The sequence below is a fragment of the Pinus tabuliformis genome, chromosome 7 (genome assembly GCF_031772625.1).
Source record: "Pinus tabuliformis cultivar Carrire ecotype Pingquan chromosome 7, CPIR1, whole genome shotgun sequence".
In the NCBI taxonomy this organism is placed as follows: Eukaryota; Viridiplantae; Streptophyta; class Pinopsida; order Pinales; family Pinaceae; genus Pinus; species Pinus tabuliformis.
The window spans coordinates 1,316,681,018-1,316,698,812 of NC_142293.1; positions in this window are offsets into that span (position 1 = coordinate 1,316,681,018).

The window sequence follows — 17,795 nt, forward strand, 5'->3', positions numbered from 1 at the left end:
CTTTAAGTTTTTTTTAATGTTGTATTTTTTTTCATGGTATGGTTAATTTTTTCACATTTTATAATTTTTTTTATGTCATTACTATTTATTTTTTATATTTAGTTTTTTTTGTCATGTTTTTTTTTTTTTTTTTTTAATATTTGAATTTTTGTTTTCTTTTGTATTTTTGTGTTTTTTTAATTTTATTTTTTCAATATTTGAATTTTTGCATTTCTATATATTTTTTATATTTGACTTTTTTGTGATGTTTTTTATGTTTTACTAATTGTTATTATTTTTCAATTTTTTTTCGATATTTGAATTTTTGTTTTCTTATATATATATATATATATATTGTAGGGTCTCTGTCAATGCTTGTCTAGCAACTTGATCCATTATGCACAATTTGATATTTGATTTTAAATTTTTCGTTATAATGGATAGAGATTGCCCCACAATGTGTTAATTTCATGGTTGGTCTTTAACTTTTCTTTACAATGAGTTGAGCTCATCTACACTGCGTGTCAATTTGATAGTAGATTTTTTTTTTTTTTTTGCAATGTATCAAATTGTCTTAGGCTAAGATTTTAAAATCCCTATACATTTAGCATCTAAAAGAAATTACTCTTAGTATAATAACTCTTTCATTCATGTGTTCATTTTTAAAGTTTTTTTAGTGATAAAATTTTTCCATAATGTCATGCTTGAAATATTTTGAAAATTTAAAATTGTTTTGTAGTCATAATCTTTGGTTTTAATTCCATGGTTGAAAATTTGTCAATATTTTAATGATCTTCTAAGTCGTGATACCTTATCTTTAATGTTATGGTTGAAAACAATTATAAATATTTTTTCTTAGCACCATGCTTGAAAATTGTTGGAATTTTAAGGTTTTTCAAAGAAGTGATATTTTAAATTTAATGTCATGCTTAAAAATCGTTGGAATTTTAAGGCTTTTCAAATACGTGATATTTTATCGTTAATGTCATGCTTGAAAATCATTGGAAATTTAAAGTTTTTCAGAGTGACGATATTTTATTTTTAACGTCATTATTAAAAAAATGTTGAAAATGTACCCTAAAAAAAAAACAACAACAACAACGTTATTCCGGCATCAACACTTTTCGAATTCAATGTGTTTTTTGCACCAAACAAAATGGTTTTTATTGTTTTTTACTGTTATTTTTAAAAACTATTGAAAAATTACTCTGAAAAAAATGGTGATGCAGAATCAACACTTTTTGTTTTTGGGTTGTTTTTTCTTTTTTTTGGGGAATTTTTTGAGGTAATAGTTCCCGTTTGATCGGTAACTATGTTTCTAGAGCATGAGATAGCGTTATAGTTAAAACAGTGGTATTGTTGTCCAAATATGAGAAATGCATGAGTTAAAACAAACACTAAAACATTTAAGGATATAGTAAAAACTATAGTATTGTACAAGACAATTTCCACTTACCTTCTACTTTCAAATCTCATAAAGCGATTGTTAGTGAAGGTAGTCATGCAGTAAGGTCATCCTTTGTATTGTCAAAATCCTAATAGGTTCCCTTTTCCTATTGCAGGAAGGTTAGTTGAAACAGAATTATTGTTGGCTAGTGACAAACTGGTAGTGGCAAGGGATTTTGCTCAGGAAGAAAGTTCTAACACCTTGTCAGTGGCCATGTAAGTGTCTTTTAAGTATTCACTGACTGAATCAGATCCACATTTATTGTGTTGTGACATTACATTTGCAGAGTCAGCAACTCTAGCATTGACATCAAAAATGGCATTGGTATTGGATCGAATATTGGAATGCACACCATCGTCATCAATTATACTCTTCATCTGAAGTTGCATATTGTGTTTCTCAGGTATGTTTTCGGGTGAGGTGACAAATGCGGAGTAAAATCCAGATTCATTGATTTTATGAGATGATCTATCATTCGATAGATCATCCACAAGCATAATGACTGTGAAGGATGTTGTTCATCTTCATGGGTCAAAGTACTTGGGTTTTCATTATGAGAAATGATGCCATGGCTAGAACCAAGGCTACCCACTTCATTTTTACCAGTCAAAGGTGTATCCATATTTCCTTCCTGATGAGCCATGACATGCTCTTACAGAGGATGTGAGACTCTTATTTCTTGAACACTAAATGTAAAACATGGCACTGCACTTCGTTCTTTCTTCCAGTCATTTTATTTTCTTGGGATACAATAGGAATGACACCCATTGTTCCCACATCACCTGCATTGATACCCTTCTTGAACGTATATGTTGTTGGTACAAAAGATTAAATCATCTCAGCTTGTTTATAAGTATGATAAGGATCACTCAAACCTGAACCTGATAAACCACGAAGTTCCTCTGAAAGAATGGCCCAAGTGGAGGCTATGAGGATTGTGTTGCTCAAGTATGATTGCAGGTCAACACACAAAAATTTATTGATCATTCAATGGATACTTGGGAGCCTAGATGGAGATCAACTCGGACATCGCCATAGGCATATGGTTGTTGACCCAATTCACAACCCAATTTAGGGATTACCTGCAAAAATCGACGAGATGATCCGATGGAATCATAATTCGAATTATAAATGGGAGCAACAGTAGCTGAGAAAATATGTTTGGGATTGTAACAGTAGTATTCCTTTGAGTTGTATTCATTTTCTCTTCAACTGAATCATGCCACAGCTGCAGCATCCATGTCGTCTACTCTCATCAACAATCATCAATTAGTTGGTCAAGTCCAGAGTTGGTCAATGCCACACTATGTCTCCACTAAAAGCATGATGAACAACACCGAATGCAAACGTTGTGTTTCTCAGGAATGATTTCGGGTGAGGTGAAAACTAGCCACGTGTAAATTTTCGATAGGCACGAGGACGATGAAAATTAACCTCACTTACTGGCTACAGTGAATAGTGTTTGGACATCCAAAACCCGCAGTGAAAAATGCCCTTGACATAATTACTTTGTTGTAGGAGTGTTATTAAATTATTGTGTTGAGAGGTTATATTTTATAGTAAAGTATGAGGGGATGTGGTTATTGTGGCCTTTACATATATTCTTTTAAAATTTTATATATATATATATATATATATATATATATATATATATCTGAGAAAATAATTTATTCGTGTGGACTAAAATGAATTTTTTGTTTTTTTTATATTATGAAAACAAATTTAAAATCACAACATAATTTTTAATAATTAAATTTCCATAACAAATTATTTGAAATATACATGACTTTATTTCTTTTTTTTTAATTATTTTATCTTTAATATTTAATATTTTGAATTTTTATGGATTTTAAGCTAGAATATGATCCATCAATCATATTATTATTCATCAAATATATCATTATAATTTAAAATATTATTATTATTATTATTAATTAAGGAATTAATTAATTAGTTAATAATTATTAATGATGTTAAATAAATTAATTAAAAAGATAGTTATTATTAAATATTAGTTAATATATTCTTATAGGGCATGGAGCACATTCTGATAAAGTAAAGTTCAATCATCTCAAACTCAATGAACAAAAATCTAGTTATGCTAAGAGGCAGTGTGACCTAGGTTGAGTGAAATACCCTAGTGATTTTGATAGCTCAACATTGTGTCATAGCTACTCAAACCACATAAGTCACTCACATAACCTAAAAAACAAAAAAAAAAAATCTTTAATTTATAATAATTAAATATTATTTAATTTGTTATTATTAATAAATATTAATTTAATTTAATAATATTATTATAATAAATTATTTAATTTATTAATTAATGAATAATATTTTAAAAGGGTGGAGTTTAGGCTTCTGTGATCCATATCAAGTTTACAAAATATTTTTCGGCAAAGATCACATGAAACACCATTTGTTGACACGTTTCGAACCAACCAGTGTGGTTCATCGTCAGGACAAGTTGAAGAAATAGATCCCTATTTTGAGGGAGAGTTCTTCGAGCAAACCTGCGGGGTTGCCATGGGCTCACCCCTTTCCCCTGTCGTTGCTAATCTTTTTGTGGAAGATTTTGAGTCCAAGGCTCTAAACTCTTCCCGGCTCTTGCCAAAGCTTTGGAGAAGATATGTGGATGACACCAATGTTATCTAGTCTCATGGCTAAGAAGAATTAGATCTCTTCTTCAATCATCTCAATAATCAATCCTCAGCCATTAAGTTCACTATGGAGCAGGAGGTCGATGGTTGCCTTCCGTTCCTCGATATTCTTATTTCTAAGAATAGTGATGGTTCCCTCGGCCGCCAAGTTTTTTGGAAGAAAACGCATACTGAGCAGTATCTTCATGCCAGTTCCCACCATTTCCCGGCTCAAAAGATGGGTGTTCACAATACCCTTGCTACTCAGGCCCTAAGGATCTCGGATAAGAAGAGTTTTGAGAAAGAAAAATCCCATCTCCTTGATGTCTTTGTTGAGAATGGTTATAGTAGATACATGGGTCAGAAGGCTTTCCTTAAAGCTTCCAAGAATTCACTGTCTCAAAGAGAACCGAAGGAGCAAGTTCCAGGTGTCCATCTTCCATATGTTCAGGGGACTACTGATAAGATTGGTAGGATTCTCAGGACGCATAGTGTCCCTATGACCTTTAGGCCCCTGAACACCATTCGCATGTCCCTCAGATCAGCGAAGGATCCTATCGACCCTAAAGATATGAAAGGTGTGTACATGATCCCCTGTTCCTGTGGGACCCCCTACATTGGGGAAACTGGTCGCTCCATTAATCAAAGGATTAGTGAGCATGCAGCAGACCTTAAGCATAGGCAAACTAAGTCTTCCGCTTTAGCTGAGCATGCTGAGAAAACTAATCATCATGTTTGTATTGAGGAAGCTAGTGTTATTGCTAAGGTTTCGCACTTCCATCATCGGAAATTTAGGGAGGCGCTTGAGATTGAAAAAAGGCCGAGTAATCTCAATAGAGATGATGGCTGCAAAATCAGTCGGTGTTGGGTCCCAGCACTCTCGTCCTAGTCTTTGTTTTTTTTTTTTTTACCATCTTCTTTCTTAACCAATTTATTTATTTATTTATTTATTTATTTATTTATTATTATTATTATTATTATTATTATTATTATTATTATTATTATTATTATTTATTTTTATTTATTTTTATTTATTTATTTTTTATTTATTTATTTTTATTTTTATTTTTATTATTTTTATTTTTTTATTTTTTATTTTTTATTTATTTTTTTTATTTATTTATTTATTTTTAAACTATTTTTATTTAGTTTCATTTTTTTTTTTTTTTTTTTTTTTTTTTTTTTCTCTGACTTATTTTATTTTTCTCGTTTCTTGTTATTTTTAAGTTGACTTATATTATTTTTCTCATTTATTTATTCATATTTTTAACCATCTCTTTCTTTTATATAATTTATTCATATAAGAATGGTCCTGTTTTTAACTAAGTTCCTTCAAATACTAATTTAACTTATAATTTTTAATTATTTATTTTTAACTAACTATTATCATGAATTATTTTTAAATACTAATTTAACATAAAATTTTAATTATTTATTAATAATTTTTAACTAACTATTATCATAAAATTATTTTTATTTATTTTAAGGGATTGGTCCCCCTAGGGTAACTTTTTTCCCTTAAATTATTAAAAAAGTTTTGATCCCGGTACCATAGTCAAAAGTAGCTGTTGGTCTTTTTAGCCGTTGGAGGCTCTGCTCAGTCTATTTAACTTGCTAAGCTGGATTTGTTTCTTCAACTTGTCCTGATGATGAACCACACTGGTTGGTTCGAAACGCATTGACAAATGGTGTTTCATGTGATCTTCGCCGAAAAATCTTTTGTAAATTTTAAAAGGGTTTCAATTAATTAATAAGAAAATTCGCACCCAAGGGAATTTGATGTCTGACGATACATATGGAGTAAAATGAATCTAAACTGCTATTATATGCACAATAAAATATTAATCTCAATTATATTACTATACCAATAATATTGGTATATGATTCCAGTACACTTATGCATACTGCCTTTCTCGGTACAATCTTACTGTCAAAACATCAATCAGCTATTAAACTAAATTGTATTTTTTGTTGAATCATTGAAACACTTTCAACGATTATCAGAGAGTCAGAAAGTTTATATATAGAGTTAACTTTAAAATAATTTTCAAATATACCGAGTGAATATATTCGCAAAGTTAGAAAGTTTATATATAGAATTAATGTTAAAATAGTTTTTCAAATATACCGGGTGAATATATTCACATTAATAGTTTTTCAAATATACCGAGTGAATATATTCAAGAAATTTCAATACATAAAAAATAAAAAACAAGATATGAAGAAATATTTATCAGGGAAGGAAGAAATTTTCATAAATTTATTGAATATTGGATAAACTAATGCTCTCTTGTGTTGTTTTGCGACATGGACTAACCACCTCTTTTGAATCTTTATCTCTAGGGATGCGATGGTTAACTAATACTTGTGGGTTTTGGCCTAACAACAATCGTGATTCCCAACAAGTGGCATCAGAGCGTAGGTCATCAGTTCGATACACTCCCGGCTCGCGTTGGGGGGAGATTGTTGGAAATTGGATAGCAAGTGGCATCAAAGCGTAGGTCATCAGTTCGATACACTCCCAACTCGTGTTTGGGGAGATTGTTGGAAATTGGATAGCAAGTGGTATCAGAGCGTAGGTCATCAGTTCGATACACTCCTGGCTCGCGTTGGGGGAAGATTCTTGGAAATTGGATAAACCAACGTTCCCCGTGTGTTTTGCAACATGGACTAACTGCCTCTCGTGGATCCTTATCTCTAGCGATGCGATCTTTGACTAACACATGTGGGTTTTGGTATAATAAAAATCATGAATCCCAACAAAAGCCATGGAGATCATTGGAAGTGGTGTTTTTTCAAAAACACGTCTCTTTTGACATAGAGGTAGTTAGGGTTTTGTCCTCGTTTGGACCAGCTATCTATATTTTCAAATTTTGTAATTGGATTTGTTTTATGTGAATGGTGGGGTGGTGTGTAATTTTTTATTATATTATTATTATAAGAACTACTTATCATATGTTTTCTTGTTTTCAAATTTTAATATTAACACAATTTTTTTGGGTAGATTTTTCATATTCACATATTTACACTAAAGTGGGTTCATATGATGGGTTTTGTCATGCCCCTACACCTGCGGTGGTCTTTCAACCGCTTATAGCAAGGTGCGGCACCACCGAACACTTTCTTTTCACCAATACTTATGTTTGTGGACTACGCCTTAATTCACTTTCTCCTACTTAGTTTGTGTTTCGCAACCAAGTATTATTATGTTTATCCTTTATACCAATGAACACCCATACTCATTCATTATCAACAGCAATTATAAACAAGAATACAATTGCACAGTATAAAGGGGAGGGGCAACTCCCTGCAATATGAGTATGCCCGAATCAATATATTATATAATCATCACTTTTACAATGTACAAGCTAAATCTTGGGAAACCCCAAATTTACACTTAGTCAATGTTCACAACTTTGGCAAACTCGGTTGCCCAGCTCGTCGGCACCTCCGCACGGTCGCCGCACGACTCACCAACCCGCCGTTCACCTCATCGCACGTCTTCGCCGGTTCGCTCTTCGTTTGGTTGCAAACAGCCAAATCGTGTACACCTGCCCACACACAGTCCCACTTGCCAACTCTTGACAAATGCCCAAATCGTGTGAACAGCAAGTAGTACTGCCTACCCAACTCTACGACCTCCGGTTCCAACCTTAGTTTCACGGTCATGTCGTTTGCCCAACTTGGGCGTGCCTCCAAGTCGCCACACACGGGTGCCTCTACCCGAGACACACTTCCTTTCACAACCCAACACACCAACAAGTCTTCGTGCACACTTGCACGATGGGCGAGCGCTCACCCAAGTCGCCAAGACACCCAAGCCAAGTCGTCGCACAATGCGGGCGCCACACACCCGTGCACGCCCTCACCCAACCGCCGGGCGCTCTTGCCGCACCTTCACTCGTAACTACGCCTTACTGTGCAGCCTCGCCCAAGAATGGGCGCATGTGAAATCTGCACCTCCTCCTCTTGGACTTGCGCACTAGAAATCTGTGCCTCCTTGCCTTAGCGAAGATGTATGATCGAGTTGAATTGATGACAAATGCCTCCCAACGTGCAGCAATATATACACAAGCTTGGGGCCAAGTCTGGCTGCCCAGCTGACTTGCCCAACGCCTTGCACACCCCTTACTTCGTTGCAAAACACAGTCGGCTTTCCTTCCCATCGTAGGTCAGCCTCTAACATATCGTTCATGCTCCATACGCATATAAACAAGCTCCCCTCCTCATATGTGCGTGTAAGTGTCGTCGCATATCGTCGCATCACTTGTCGCACAACCGCAGGTCGCTCTCCAACCGACGCTCATTCATGGTCGCTCGTCACCTGAACGCGGTCGCACTTCAGCAGAACCGCAGGACGTTACATCCTCCTCCACCTGAAGTCATTGTCGTCCTCGACAACATACCATCTCGGTAGCCATCCACCAAGATCATCAATATCCATGATGTCAACTCCTCCACATACTGCAACTATCTCTGCAATGTATGTAGAACCACCGTCTCCATCATGTCTCGCCTTGGCAACCATCTGTCACCAAGATCACATACCAAGGTATACACCTCATCTGTATGTCATACATCAGAGATCATCTCAATCCATGATCATCGATCACCCTGTCACAATCTCCACATGCTGCTCCCTGACGTGGAAGGCTGGTCCCTCCATCCAAGCTACATGCCCACTGCAACATCTCGTGTCGACCTCATCATGTGTCATCATGTGAACTGCTGCCATGATACTCCAACATAATGCTAACACATCTTTGTACATGCCGGCCCCCATGTCTGAACTAGTTGGGTAGCTAATCCAACTGTCACACTCAAACCATGAGAATGCACATCCTCATGCCACCATCAATTGTTTCTCAAAACATCCTGTCACATCCTCAACCCGATCAAGAATCCATCTCCATACAAGTGTAAGTCATGCTCAGGTCCATGAAGTAGCCCTCATCTCATCTGCAACATGCTATCCATGATGTTTGGTGTCAATGTGCTACATGAAATCAGCCACATCTATCCCAACATCATCCATATGTGTATCTCCTCCATATGAAGAGACCATCTCATCAAACCGGCTCTCGATGTGTCACATCCAGGTCCATGAAGCATCCTCCATCATATCTGCAATGTGTCATCCCTCAAGTCAGCCATAGAAACAAGTATACACCTGTCTCATCTATCCATGTGCTGCCCATGATCATAGATCAATCAGCTCTCATGTCAAAAGGTAGTTGAGTCTCGGCTCAACTCATGCCCAAGTGTAGTCACCAAGGCATCATCATCGTTGTAACTCCATCACTTCAAAGTGTCTCATATCGATCCTCCACATCAAGTCACTCTTCCAAGCCATTCCCATACATGTACTTGAAAGTATGCACCCCATCCTGCATCAAAGTCTCTGACCTCAGCTCCTCAATGCATCAAATCCTCTAAGTCCACCATATATGAAGTCCCTAAAAGTCACAACCTCATGTCATCATGAGCTCCATGAGTCATCTCCAACCAACACTCTAGAAATCATACAAGTCTCGGCCCAAAGGTCTCTGCAAGATGCCTCAGCTCTCCATGTAGTAGGAATGCTCCATAGTCTGCTCACAACTCCATCCAAGTCCATGGTCTTGTTGTACAAGAGTGCACAACCTCTCCATCGGCTCATAAGTAAAACATCTCCATGTCACATCAGCAAATCCATCTGCACAACATCCCTGCCTTGGCACTCCTCATTGGATGCCCATAAGTGACACCTCTACAAGTGCTCTTGCACAATGTCCCTGCATAAGACTGCCATGCTCCATGTCTCCAACCTGATGTCCATGACTATGTTGCCCATGTAGTCCAACCAAGTAGACCCATCACAACAATCGGTCATCCTCATCCAAGTCTGTAACCTTCAGTCTAGTGAACTCGGTCACCCAACCATATCATCATCATCACGAGTCCCTTCCATCATAGCTCCTCCACTAAAGGTTCCACCAAGTCTATCTCTTGGTCTCGGCCATGAGAATTCCACCCAAGCATCATCATACCTCAAGTGTGTGCCATTCAATCTGTCCATGAGCCATGTCGGGCACTTAGCCAAAGTGGCTAAAACATGACCCACTCCTTCAAAATGATCATCATGTTCCTCCCTTGTCACGGGCCTTTGCACCTTTCATCATAAGGCCACAAACAACCCCAACAAGTCCTGCAACAATCAACAATCCTTGCTCTTCATCATCATCATGAGGTTCCTCCAAATGAGTATCCTCATTCATCCATGTCTACAAACCGCACGATCCTGGTCCAACTTGATCAATCTCAAGTTCATCCTCCATCGTTGTCACATTTGCAACATCCTCAATCATCACGGCTTCCCCTTCCTTGATAGCACAATCTTCAACTTCACCTTGCTCCATTGTCCAACCAAGTTGAAGAAGTTCGTCTTCAACATTCTTTTCCAAGACTTCAAGTTCCTTTCGAATCCGGGGCTTCTCTTCTTTCATCTGCTTTAACCTGTATAAGGTAAGCAAGAGCTTCCCTTCGCATTCTTCCAAACTTGCCATGCCTTGTCGTTCAGCTTGGCCCAAGCACTAAGCTTCACCCCTACTAAACCTGTTTCACCATTCACCAGCTTCACCAAATTCCCTGCAACCATGAACCGGCCCTTGTCTCACTTGTATGTGAAACTAGCTTCCTTCATCTGCAAGTACCTGCTTTCAATGTCATCAACTGTCAAGTTTCCAAGTGTGTGGATACACTTGCTTCACCCAACTTCCTGCAAGACTCCTCCAAGCCTTCAGACTAGCTCCGATACCAACTGTCACGCCCCTACACCTGCGGTGGTCTTTCAACCGCTTATAGCGAGGTGCGGCACCACCGAACACTTTCTTTTCACCAATACTTATGTTCGTGGACTACGCCTTAATTCACTTTCTCCTACTTAGTTTGTGTTTCGTAACCAAGTATTATTATGTTTATCCTTTACACCAATGAACACCCATACTCATTCATTATCAACAGCAATTATAAACAAGAAGACAATTGCACATTATAAAGGGGAGGGGCAACTCCCTGCAATATGAGTTTGCCCGAATCAATATATTATATAATCATCACTTTTACAATGTACAAGCTAAATCTTGGGAAACCCCAAATTTACACTTAGTCAATTTTCACAACTTCGGCAAACTCGGTTGCCCAGCTCGTCGGCACCTCTGCACGGTCGCCGCACGACTCACCAACCCGTCGTTCACCTCGTCGCACGTCTTCACTGGTTCGCTCTTCGTTTGGTTGCAAACGCCCAAACCGTGTACACCTGCCCACACGCAGTCCCACTTGCCAACTCTTGACAAATGCCCAAATCGTGTGAACAACACGTAGTACCGCCTGCCCAACTCTACGACCTCCAGTTCCAACCTTCGTTTCATGGTCGTGTCGTTTGCCCAACTTGGGCGTGCCTCCAAGTCGCCACACACGGGCGCCTCTACCCAAGACACACTTCCGTTCACAACCCAACACACCAACAAGTCTTCGTGCACACTTGCACGATGGGCGGGCGCTCACCCGAGTCGCCAAGACACCCACGCCAAGTCGTCGCACAATGCGGGCGCCACACACCCGTGCACGCCCTCACCCAACCGCCGGGCGCTCCTGCCCGCACCTTCACCCGCAACCGCGCCTTACCGTGCAGCCTCGCCCAAGAATGGGCGCATGTGAAATCTGCGCCTCCTCCTCTTGGACTTGCGCACTAGAAATCTGCGCCTCCTTGCCTTAGCGAAGATGTATGAGCGAGTTGAATTGATGACAAATGCCTCCCAACGTGCAGCAATATATACACAAGCTTGGGGCCAAGTTTGGCTGCCCAGCCGACTTGCCCAACGCCTTGCACACCCCTTACTTCGTTGCAAAACACCGTCGGCTTTCCTTCCCATCGTAGGTCGGCCTCTAACATATCGTTCATGCTCCATACGCATATAAACAAGCTCCCCTCCTCATATGTGCGTGTAAGTGTCGTCGCATATTGTCACGTCACTTGTCGCACAACCGTAGGTCGCTCTCCAACCGGTGCTCGTTCACGGTCGCTCGTCACCTGAACGCGATCGCATTTCGGCAGAACCGCAGGACGTTACAGGTTTGACTGGGAAAATCCAACCAAGGGTTAATTTTCTTCGTCCTTCGTGTAAGTATTTTTTTTTACCACAACAGCTATTAGATTTTGAATTTTGACATGAATAGTGCTCCTCCATGTGAGTCGATCATGTGATTCTCACTTAACCTAGTCTTTGAGGAAGTCTATAATTGTGTTTAATATGTTGGCCCTATACTTAGAATCCAATTTTGCATAAACATTTCCACAATGAAGTTACCTTACTTTTTGGCTCTTTTTTCCATGGAATGTGATCTTCGTCTTCATGCTCTTTCCAGAACAAGCATTGATTAACATGTACCATTAGGATCCTCCTCCTGAAACTTATTCCTTCACAGATGCACTAAGAATGGAAATGGAACTCGTAACCTTTTTATAGTAAGAATATGTCGATTTGAGAGAGTTTTTATAATATGATACCCTATTCAATTCCCCTTTTGAAGAAGAATAATGGGTCGGCAACCTGTTAGACGAGGCATTCCAAGATGAAATTTCAATCACCTTCTAGGATTTCTTAAATATTATGCACCAACTTATGTTGATGAAATAGTGTCGAATCCACAGAGGTCTGATGGTGTATCTTCCAAGCAAGTGTAAATGGAAACAAAATTGTAAGTGGTGTTGATGAGAGAAATGACGAGATGATCTCGGATGCTCCTCCTCCTCACCTTACATCTTCTTCTTCAGCACCCTCACCAGCAAATTCCTCATATGATCCATCCATTATCGTTGTCAAGGATGATTAGAGAAAGAGAGAGGCAAAGGCAAAGGACGACAACAAGCAGGGCCACATTTCTTCTTCTTATACACAACAGAAACAAGAACAAATTGTTCTTCATCACATTTGCATTGTACAAGAGATGAAGATGAGAAAAGAAAGTTCAGATTAATGAGGAATAAGGAAAGCACTCAGGTGTCTAGGCTAAGGAATAAGAGTTACATTAATGAGTTGGAAGAGAAGGCAAAGTCAATGAATTCTATGATTGTCGAGTTGAATAACACAATTTCTTTCATGAATGCCAAAAATAATAAGTTAAAGTAACAATTAGGCATCCTCTGTCAACCCACTAATACAACAAAACAACGTCCGGTGATGCCCTTTCCTATGCCTTACCCATGGCCTCCATTTCTTGCATACCTAATGATGGTTATAGCCGGTGGCAATGGAGGAAGTGTTCATTTTCTTCCTATACCTAGACTGGAATCCCCATCGCAAAAAAACATTCAACACCTTTTAATGACCAAAATGCCTCAAAAAAATGCTTCTGTTGCAGTTATTTGTCAGCAAAAATAGGCAAAGAAGAGAATCAAGAAGGTCGCTAGTGTTGCATTTCTAGTGTTTTTCTTCTTTATATTTTTCCTTGTGGGAGGGATAGGTCAACTTCCCTATGTAAAAGATTTAATATTTAGAGAAAGAAGTAGCAGAGAATTTTTTCGTAATTGCATAGAGGGATTTTCCAGAGGTGGATTTTTAATTGAAACCCAAAAGTGGAGGTAGAATGTTGACAGTTAGGGACAAAGAACAGAATTACTTGGAGGTTATAGATGTGGATATAAGGACCAGGAGGCTACCAGGTTCTGAAAGGAGACATAACAAATGGATCCTACATTTACAGACCATTATACACATTCACATAATGATCGAATGAAGATGAACAATTGTTCTCCACATGGGCGTCAATACCTGCAACATGTTCTTCCTTGTTGCGAGGTAAAGGGCGTCGTAGTGTGATTCTAAATGGAGATGTAGCGGTGCCACTTGAGCCTAAAAAAAATCATGTCTTCAAATTGTAGGGCTTCTTTGAAGTGGAAGGGAAGCTTCTTCAGCTTTTGAATCCATTGGAGGTAATAGCCCTGGAAAACCTGCTTCCAATCTTTTCAACAAGAAGTTGTGAGTAACATTAAAATGTTCATTTGTTGGTTGAAACTGTTGGGGTTATATACATATTGGAGTCTGATGTATATAATTTATAGCATACCTAGCATTATGACGTCTTATTCTTTTCCAAAAAAAAATGAGAGGATTGAAGAAAAATAAATGTGTGTATCATGTTGTGTAGTGGTTTCTATTTGTATCTCTCGTATTGTATATAATATATGGTGGGCTTTGTGTTCTATATAATAGATTTTGGTTTATTTATAAAATTATTATCGTATATAATTTATTAAAATATTAGTAAACATATTTAAATCATGTATTTACATGGATAAAAATTTAGCAATGTTTTCTTACCAAGAAGTAATTTAGCTCTACTCACATAAACTATTAATGATGCTTGTGTTGGAGATTTTGGCAGATCTTAAGCATATGTATTTAGTAGTGGGCACACTATTTGTGGCGAGATAATCTTTCAGCATTCTTGATGTTGCATTTTTCATTGTATCTTTGCACCTTTAGAGGAAATTGCTAGTTGTAAGGTTGTTGTCCAGCTGTGAAGATATCGTTTTGACATTTTGAATATTATCTTGTGGTCACATTTTGACATTTTGAGTATTATAGTGGGGTCATTTTTCAATTTTTATTAAAACATGGACGGAGAATAGAATTATATTTAAATAAATAAATAAATAAAAACATAACAACCAAAATGATAAATCATAGAACCTTCTTTGAGAGGGAGAGTGGATCAAAACCCTCCACACAAGATGCAATAGGTGGAAAGCACCAATTAGAAGCTTAAAACCAGATACCCAAAGTAGATAATAAAAAATAAAACATTAAACCTAAAACGCCACCTGAAAAAGAAATAAGGCAAAAAAATTATGAGCCAACTTGGAAAAGATGAATTTCAACTGAACCTAAAGAAACTTGGAGCATGTCATCATATCTTGAAAGGAAAAAACATCCACACTCTCCCTAAAGGAAATTTGAGTGTTATAGAGTGTAAAATTAAGAGAGAAAATGAAAAGCAGTGAAACGAACTAAACTTTCCTTAACATCTTTGATATCTTAAATAAAATAATATAAATTATTTATATATTTTTATTAAATTTAAAAGATAAATTTTGTTTACTATATTTTTTATTAGTTTATTAAAAAAATAGTTTATTAAAAAAATTATAACAGAAATTTATTTTATATTTTTATTATTTAATTATGTGTGTTTTTATATATATTCATCCACCATACTAAAATATTTTACAACTTAGTATGACCATGAAAATTTTGTGAATTAACATAATATCATTATAATAAAAAGTACAACACATGGGCTTGATTGTTGACGAGTTCGAGTGCTAGAAATCCTAGAGTGGAGGAATTGTGACATGGCAATCCTATAGTGGAGGAATTGTGACATGGCACTGTTTAGTTCGTGTTAAAAATTTATTTGGGTAGTTTAATTGGTAATAGAAATGCCTAAACCATTGAATTTAAATTCAAATTTCCTTTCGGTCAAGAAAAATTTATATTTATATATATTAAACAACTTAAATTTATTTTAAATATAAATTTAAAAAAAAAAAAATTAAATTCATTTTTAATTTTTTTAATATTACAAAATTAACACATGAAATATAATTAAGATTGAAATTTCATATTTAAACTTACTATTATTTTTTATCTTTTTTATTGAAATTTCATATTTAAACTTACTATTATTTTTTATTTTTTTTATTGAAATTTATAACTAATTTAGATACATCCTAACTCTGGATATATCACGCGTGGAGAGAGATCAAATTTCTCGAAGTGCAAACTTCTTTTTTTAGTGCAAAACTTGAGGAAAGGTTTGCACCTCTAGAGATTTTATCCCTATCGGGGCTTGATAGATCTAGAGTTAAGATGGATCTAGGCTAGTAGTCGTGTACATTCAAAGAAAATCAAACGAACATATGATTAATTCTATCAATAATATGTAAATTCATCTAATAATAATATATTTTTATATATGCTAAATATGTTTCAAATTAATGTGGTCGTTTTAATTTTAAATTTGTTTAGTTACCTCAGTTTGTTGAGATGATAAATATTGTAAATAACTTTAATGATGAAATAAAAACTTTGAATGTAAAGTGACAATGTAATAGTGTTGAATGATAGAAAATGTGAATAATAAGAATATAGTCAATTACAAATAGTCTTCACTGTGATTAATATCAAACTATTTTCTTCTACTATTTGTATTATCACCCTTGTTACTTTTGTCATCTTTTCATATAAGTCAGTTACAAATAGTCTTCATTGTCATTAATATCAAACTATTTTCTTCTTCTATTCTTATTGTCACCCTTGTTACCTTTGTCATCTTTTCATATAAGTCAATTACAAATAGTCTTCATTGTGGTTAATATCAAACTATTTTCTTCTACTATTTTTATTGTCACCCTTGTTACTTTTGTCATCTTTTCATATCAATTGTCATCTTTTCAGATCGATTAGATGAAAAGGACAAGTTAAATTGTAAACCATTTAAATATTTAGTTCGAGCTATTATAGTAAACATCATACTTTGTCTCTCCTTCTCTCCAATATTAATAGGTTGAATTACTATAACACAAAACCCAATGTACATTGTGAATTTTTTTGTGGTTACACTAAAATCAATGCAAAATGTTAATCCAATCACTTTAAAATTAATGTACCATCATACATCAAATTACATTAAATCAAAAATCAACATCTACACCAAAATCAATGCATCTAATGCAAGCAATCAAATAAGATTACAAAAAAACATTTACAATGAAATCAATGCATCTAATTAAAGCAATCAAATAGGATTAGAAATCAACATTTATACTCAAATCAATGCATATAGTTCAAGTAAGAAAATAGGATTATAAACCAACATATACACTGAAATCAATGCATCTAGTGCAAGTAAGAAAATAGGATTATAAACAAACATCTACACTAAAATCAATAAATCTAGTGCAAGCAATCAAATAGGATTAGAAATCTCAACCTACACTTAAATAAATGCATTTAGTGCAAGCAATCAAATAGGATTAGAAATCATCTACATTGAAATCAATGCATCTAGTGCAAGCAATCAAAGATTATTAGAAATAAAAATCTACATTAAAATCAATGCATCTAATGCAAGCAATCAAATAGGATTAAAATCGTCATCTACACTAAAATCAATGAATTTATTGCAAGCAATAAAATAAGATTAGAAATCATCTACATTAAAATAAATCCATCTAGTGCAAGCAATTAAATAAGATTAGAAATCATCTACATTAAAATAAATCCATCTAGTGCAAGCAATAAAATATCATTAGAAATCAACATCTACACTAAAATCAATGCATCTAGTGCAAGCAATCAAATAAGATTAGAAATCACCATCTATATTAAAATCCATGCATCTAATGCAATAAATATTCTTCCCTCTCTCCCCCTCCATTTATATCTATATACCCCTCCATATCTCCTTCTTTGTCTCTCTATATCAACCCCCCAAACACACACACTCTCTCACTCCATATCTATCAATCTCTCTATCCCTCCCTCCCTCTCTCCATCTCTCTCTTCTTCCCTCTCTTCACTTTCCATCTATATCTTTATCTCCCTTTGTGTCTCTATATCACCCCAAAAACATACACTCTCTTTCTCCAATCTATATACCTATCCCTCCCTCCTCCTCTCCCTCTC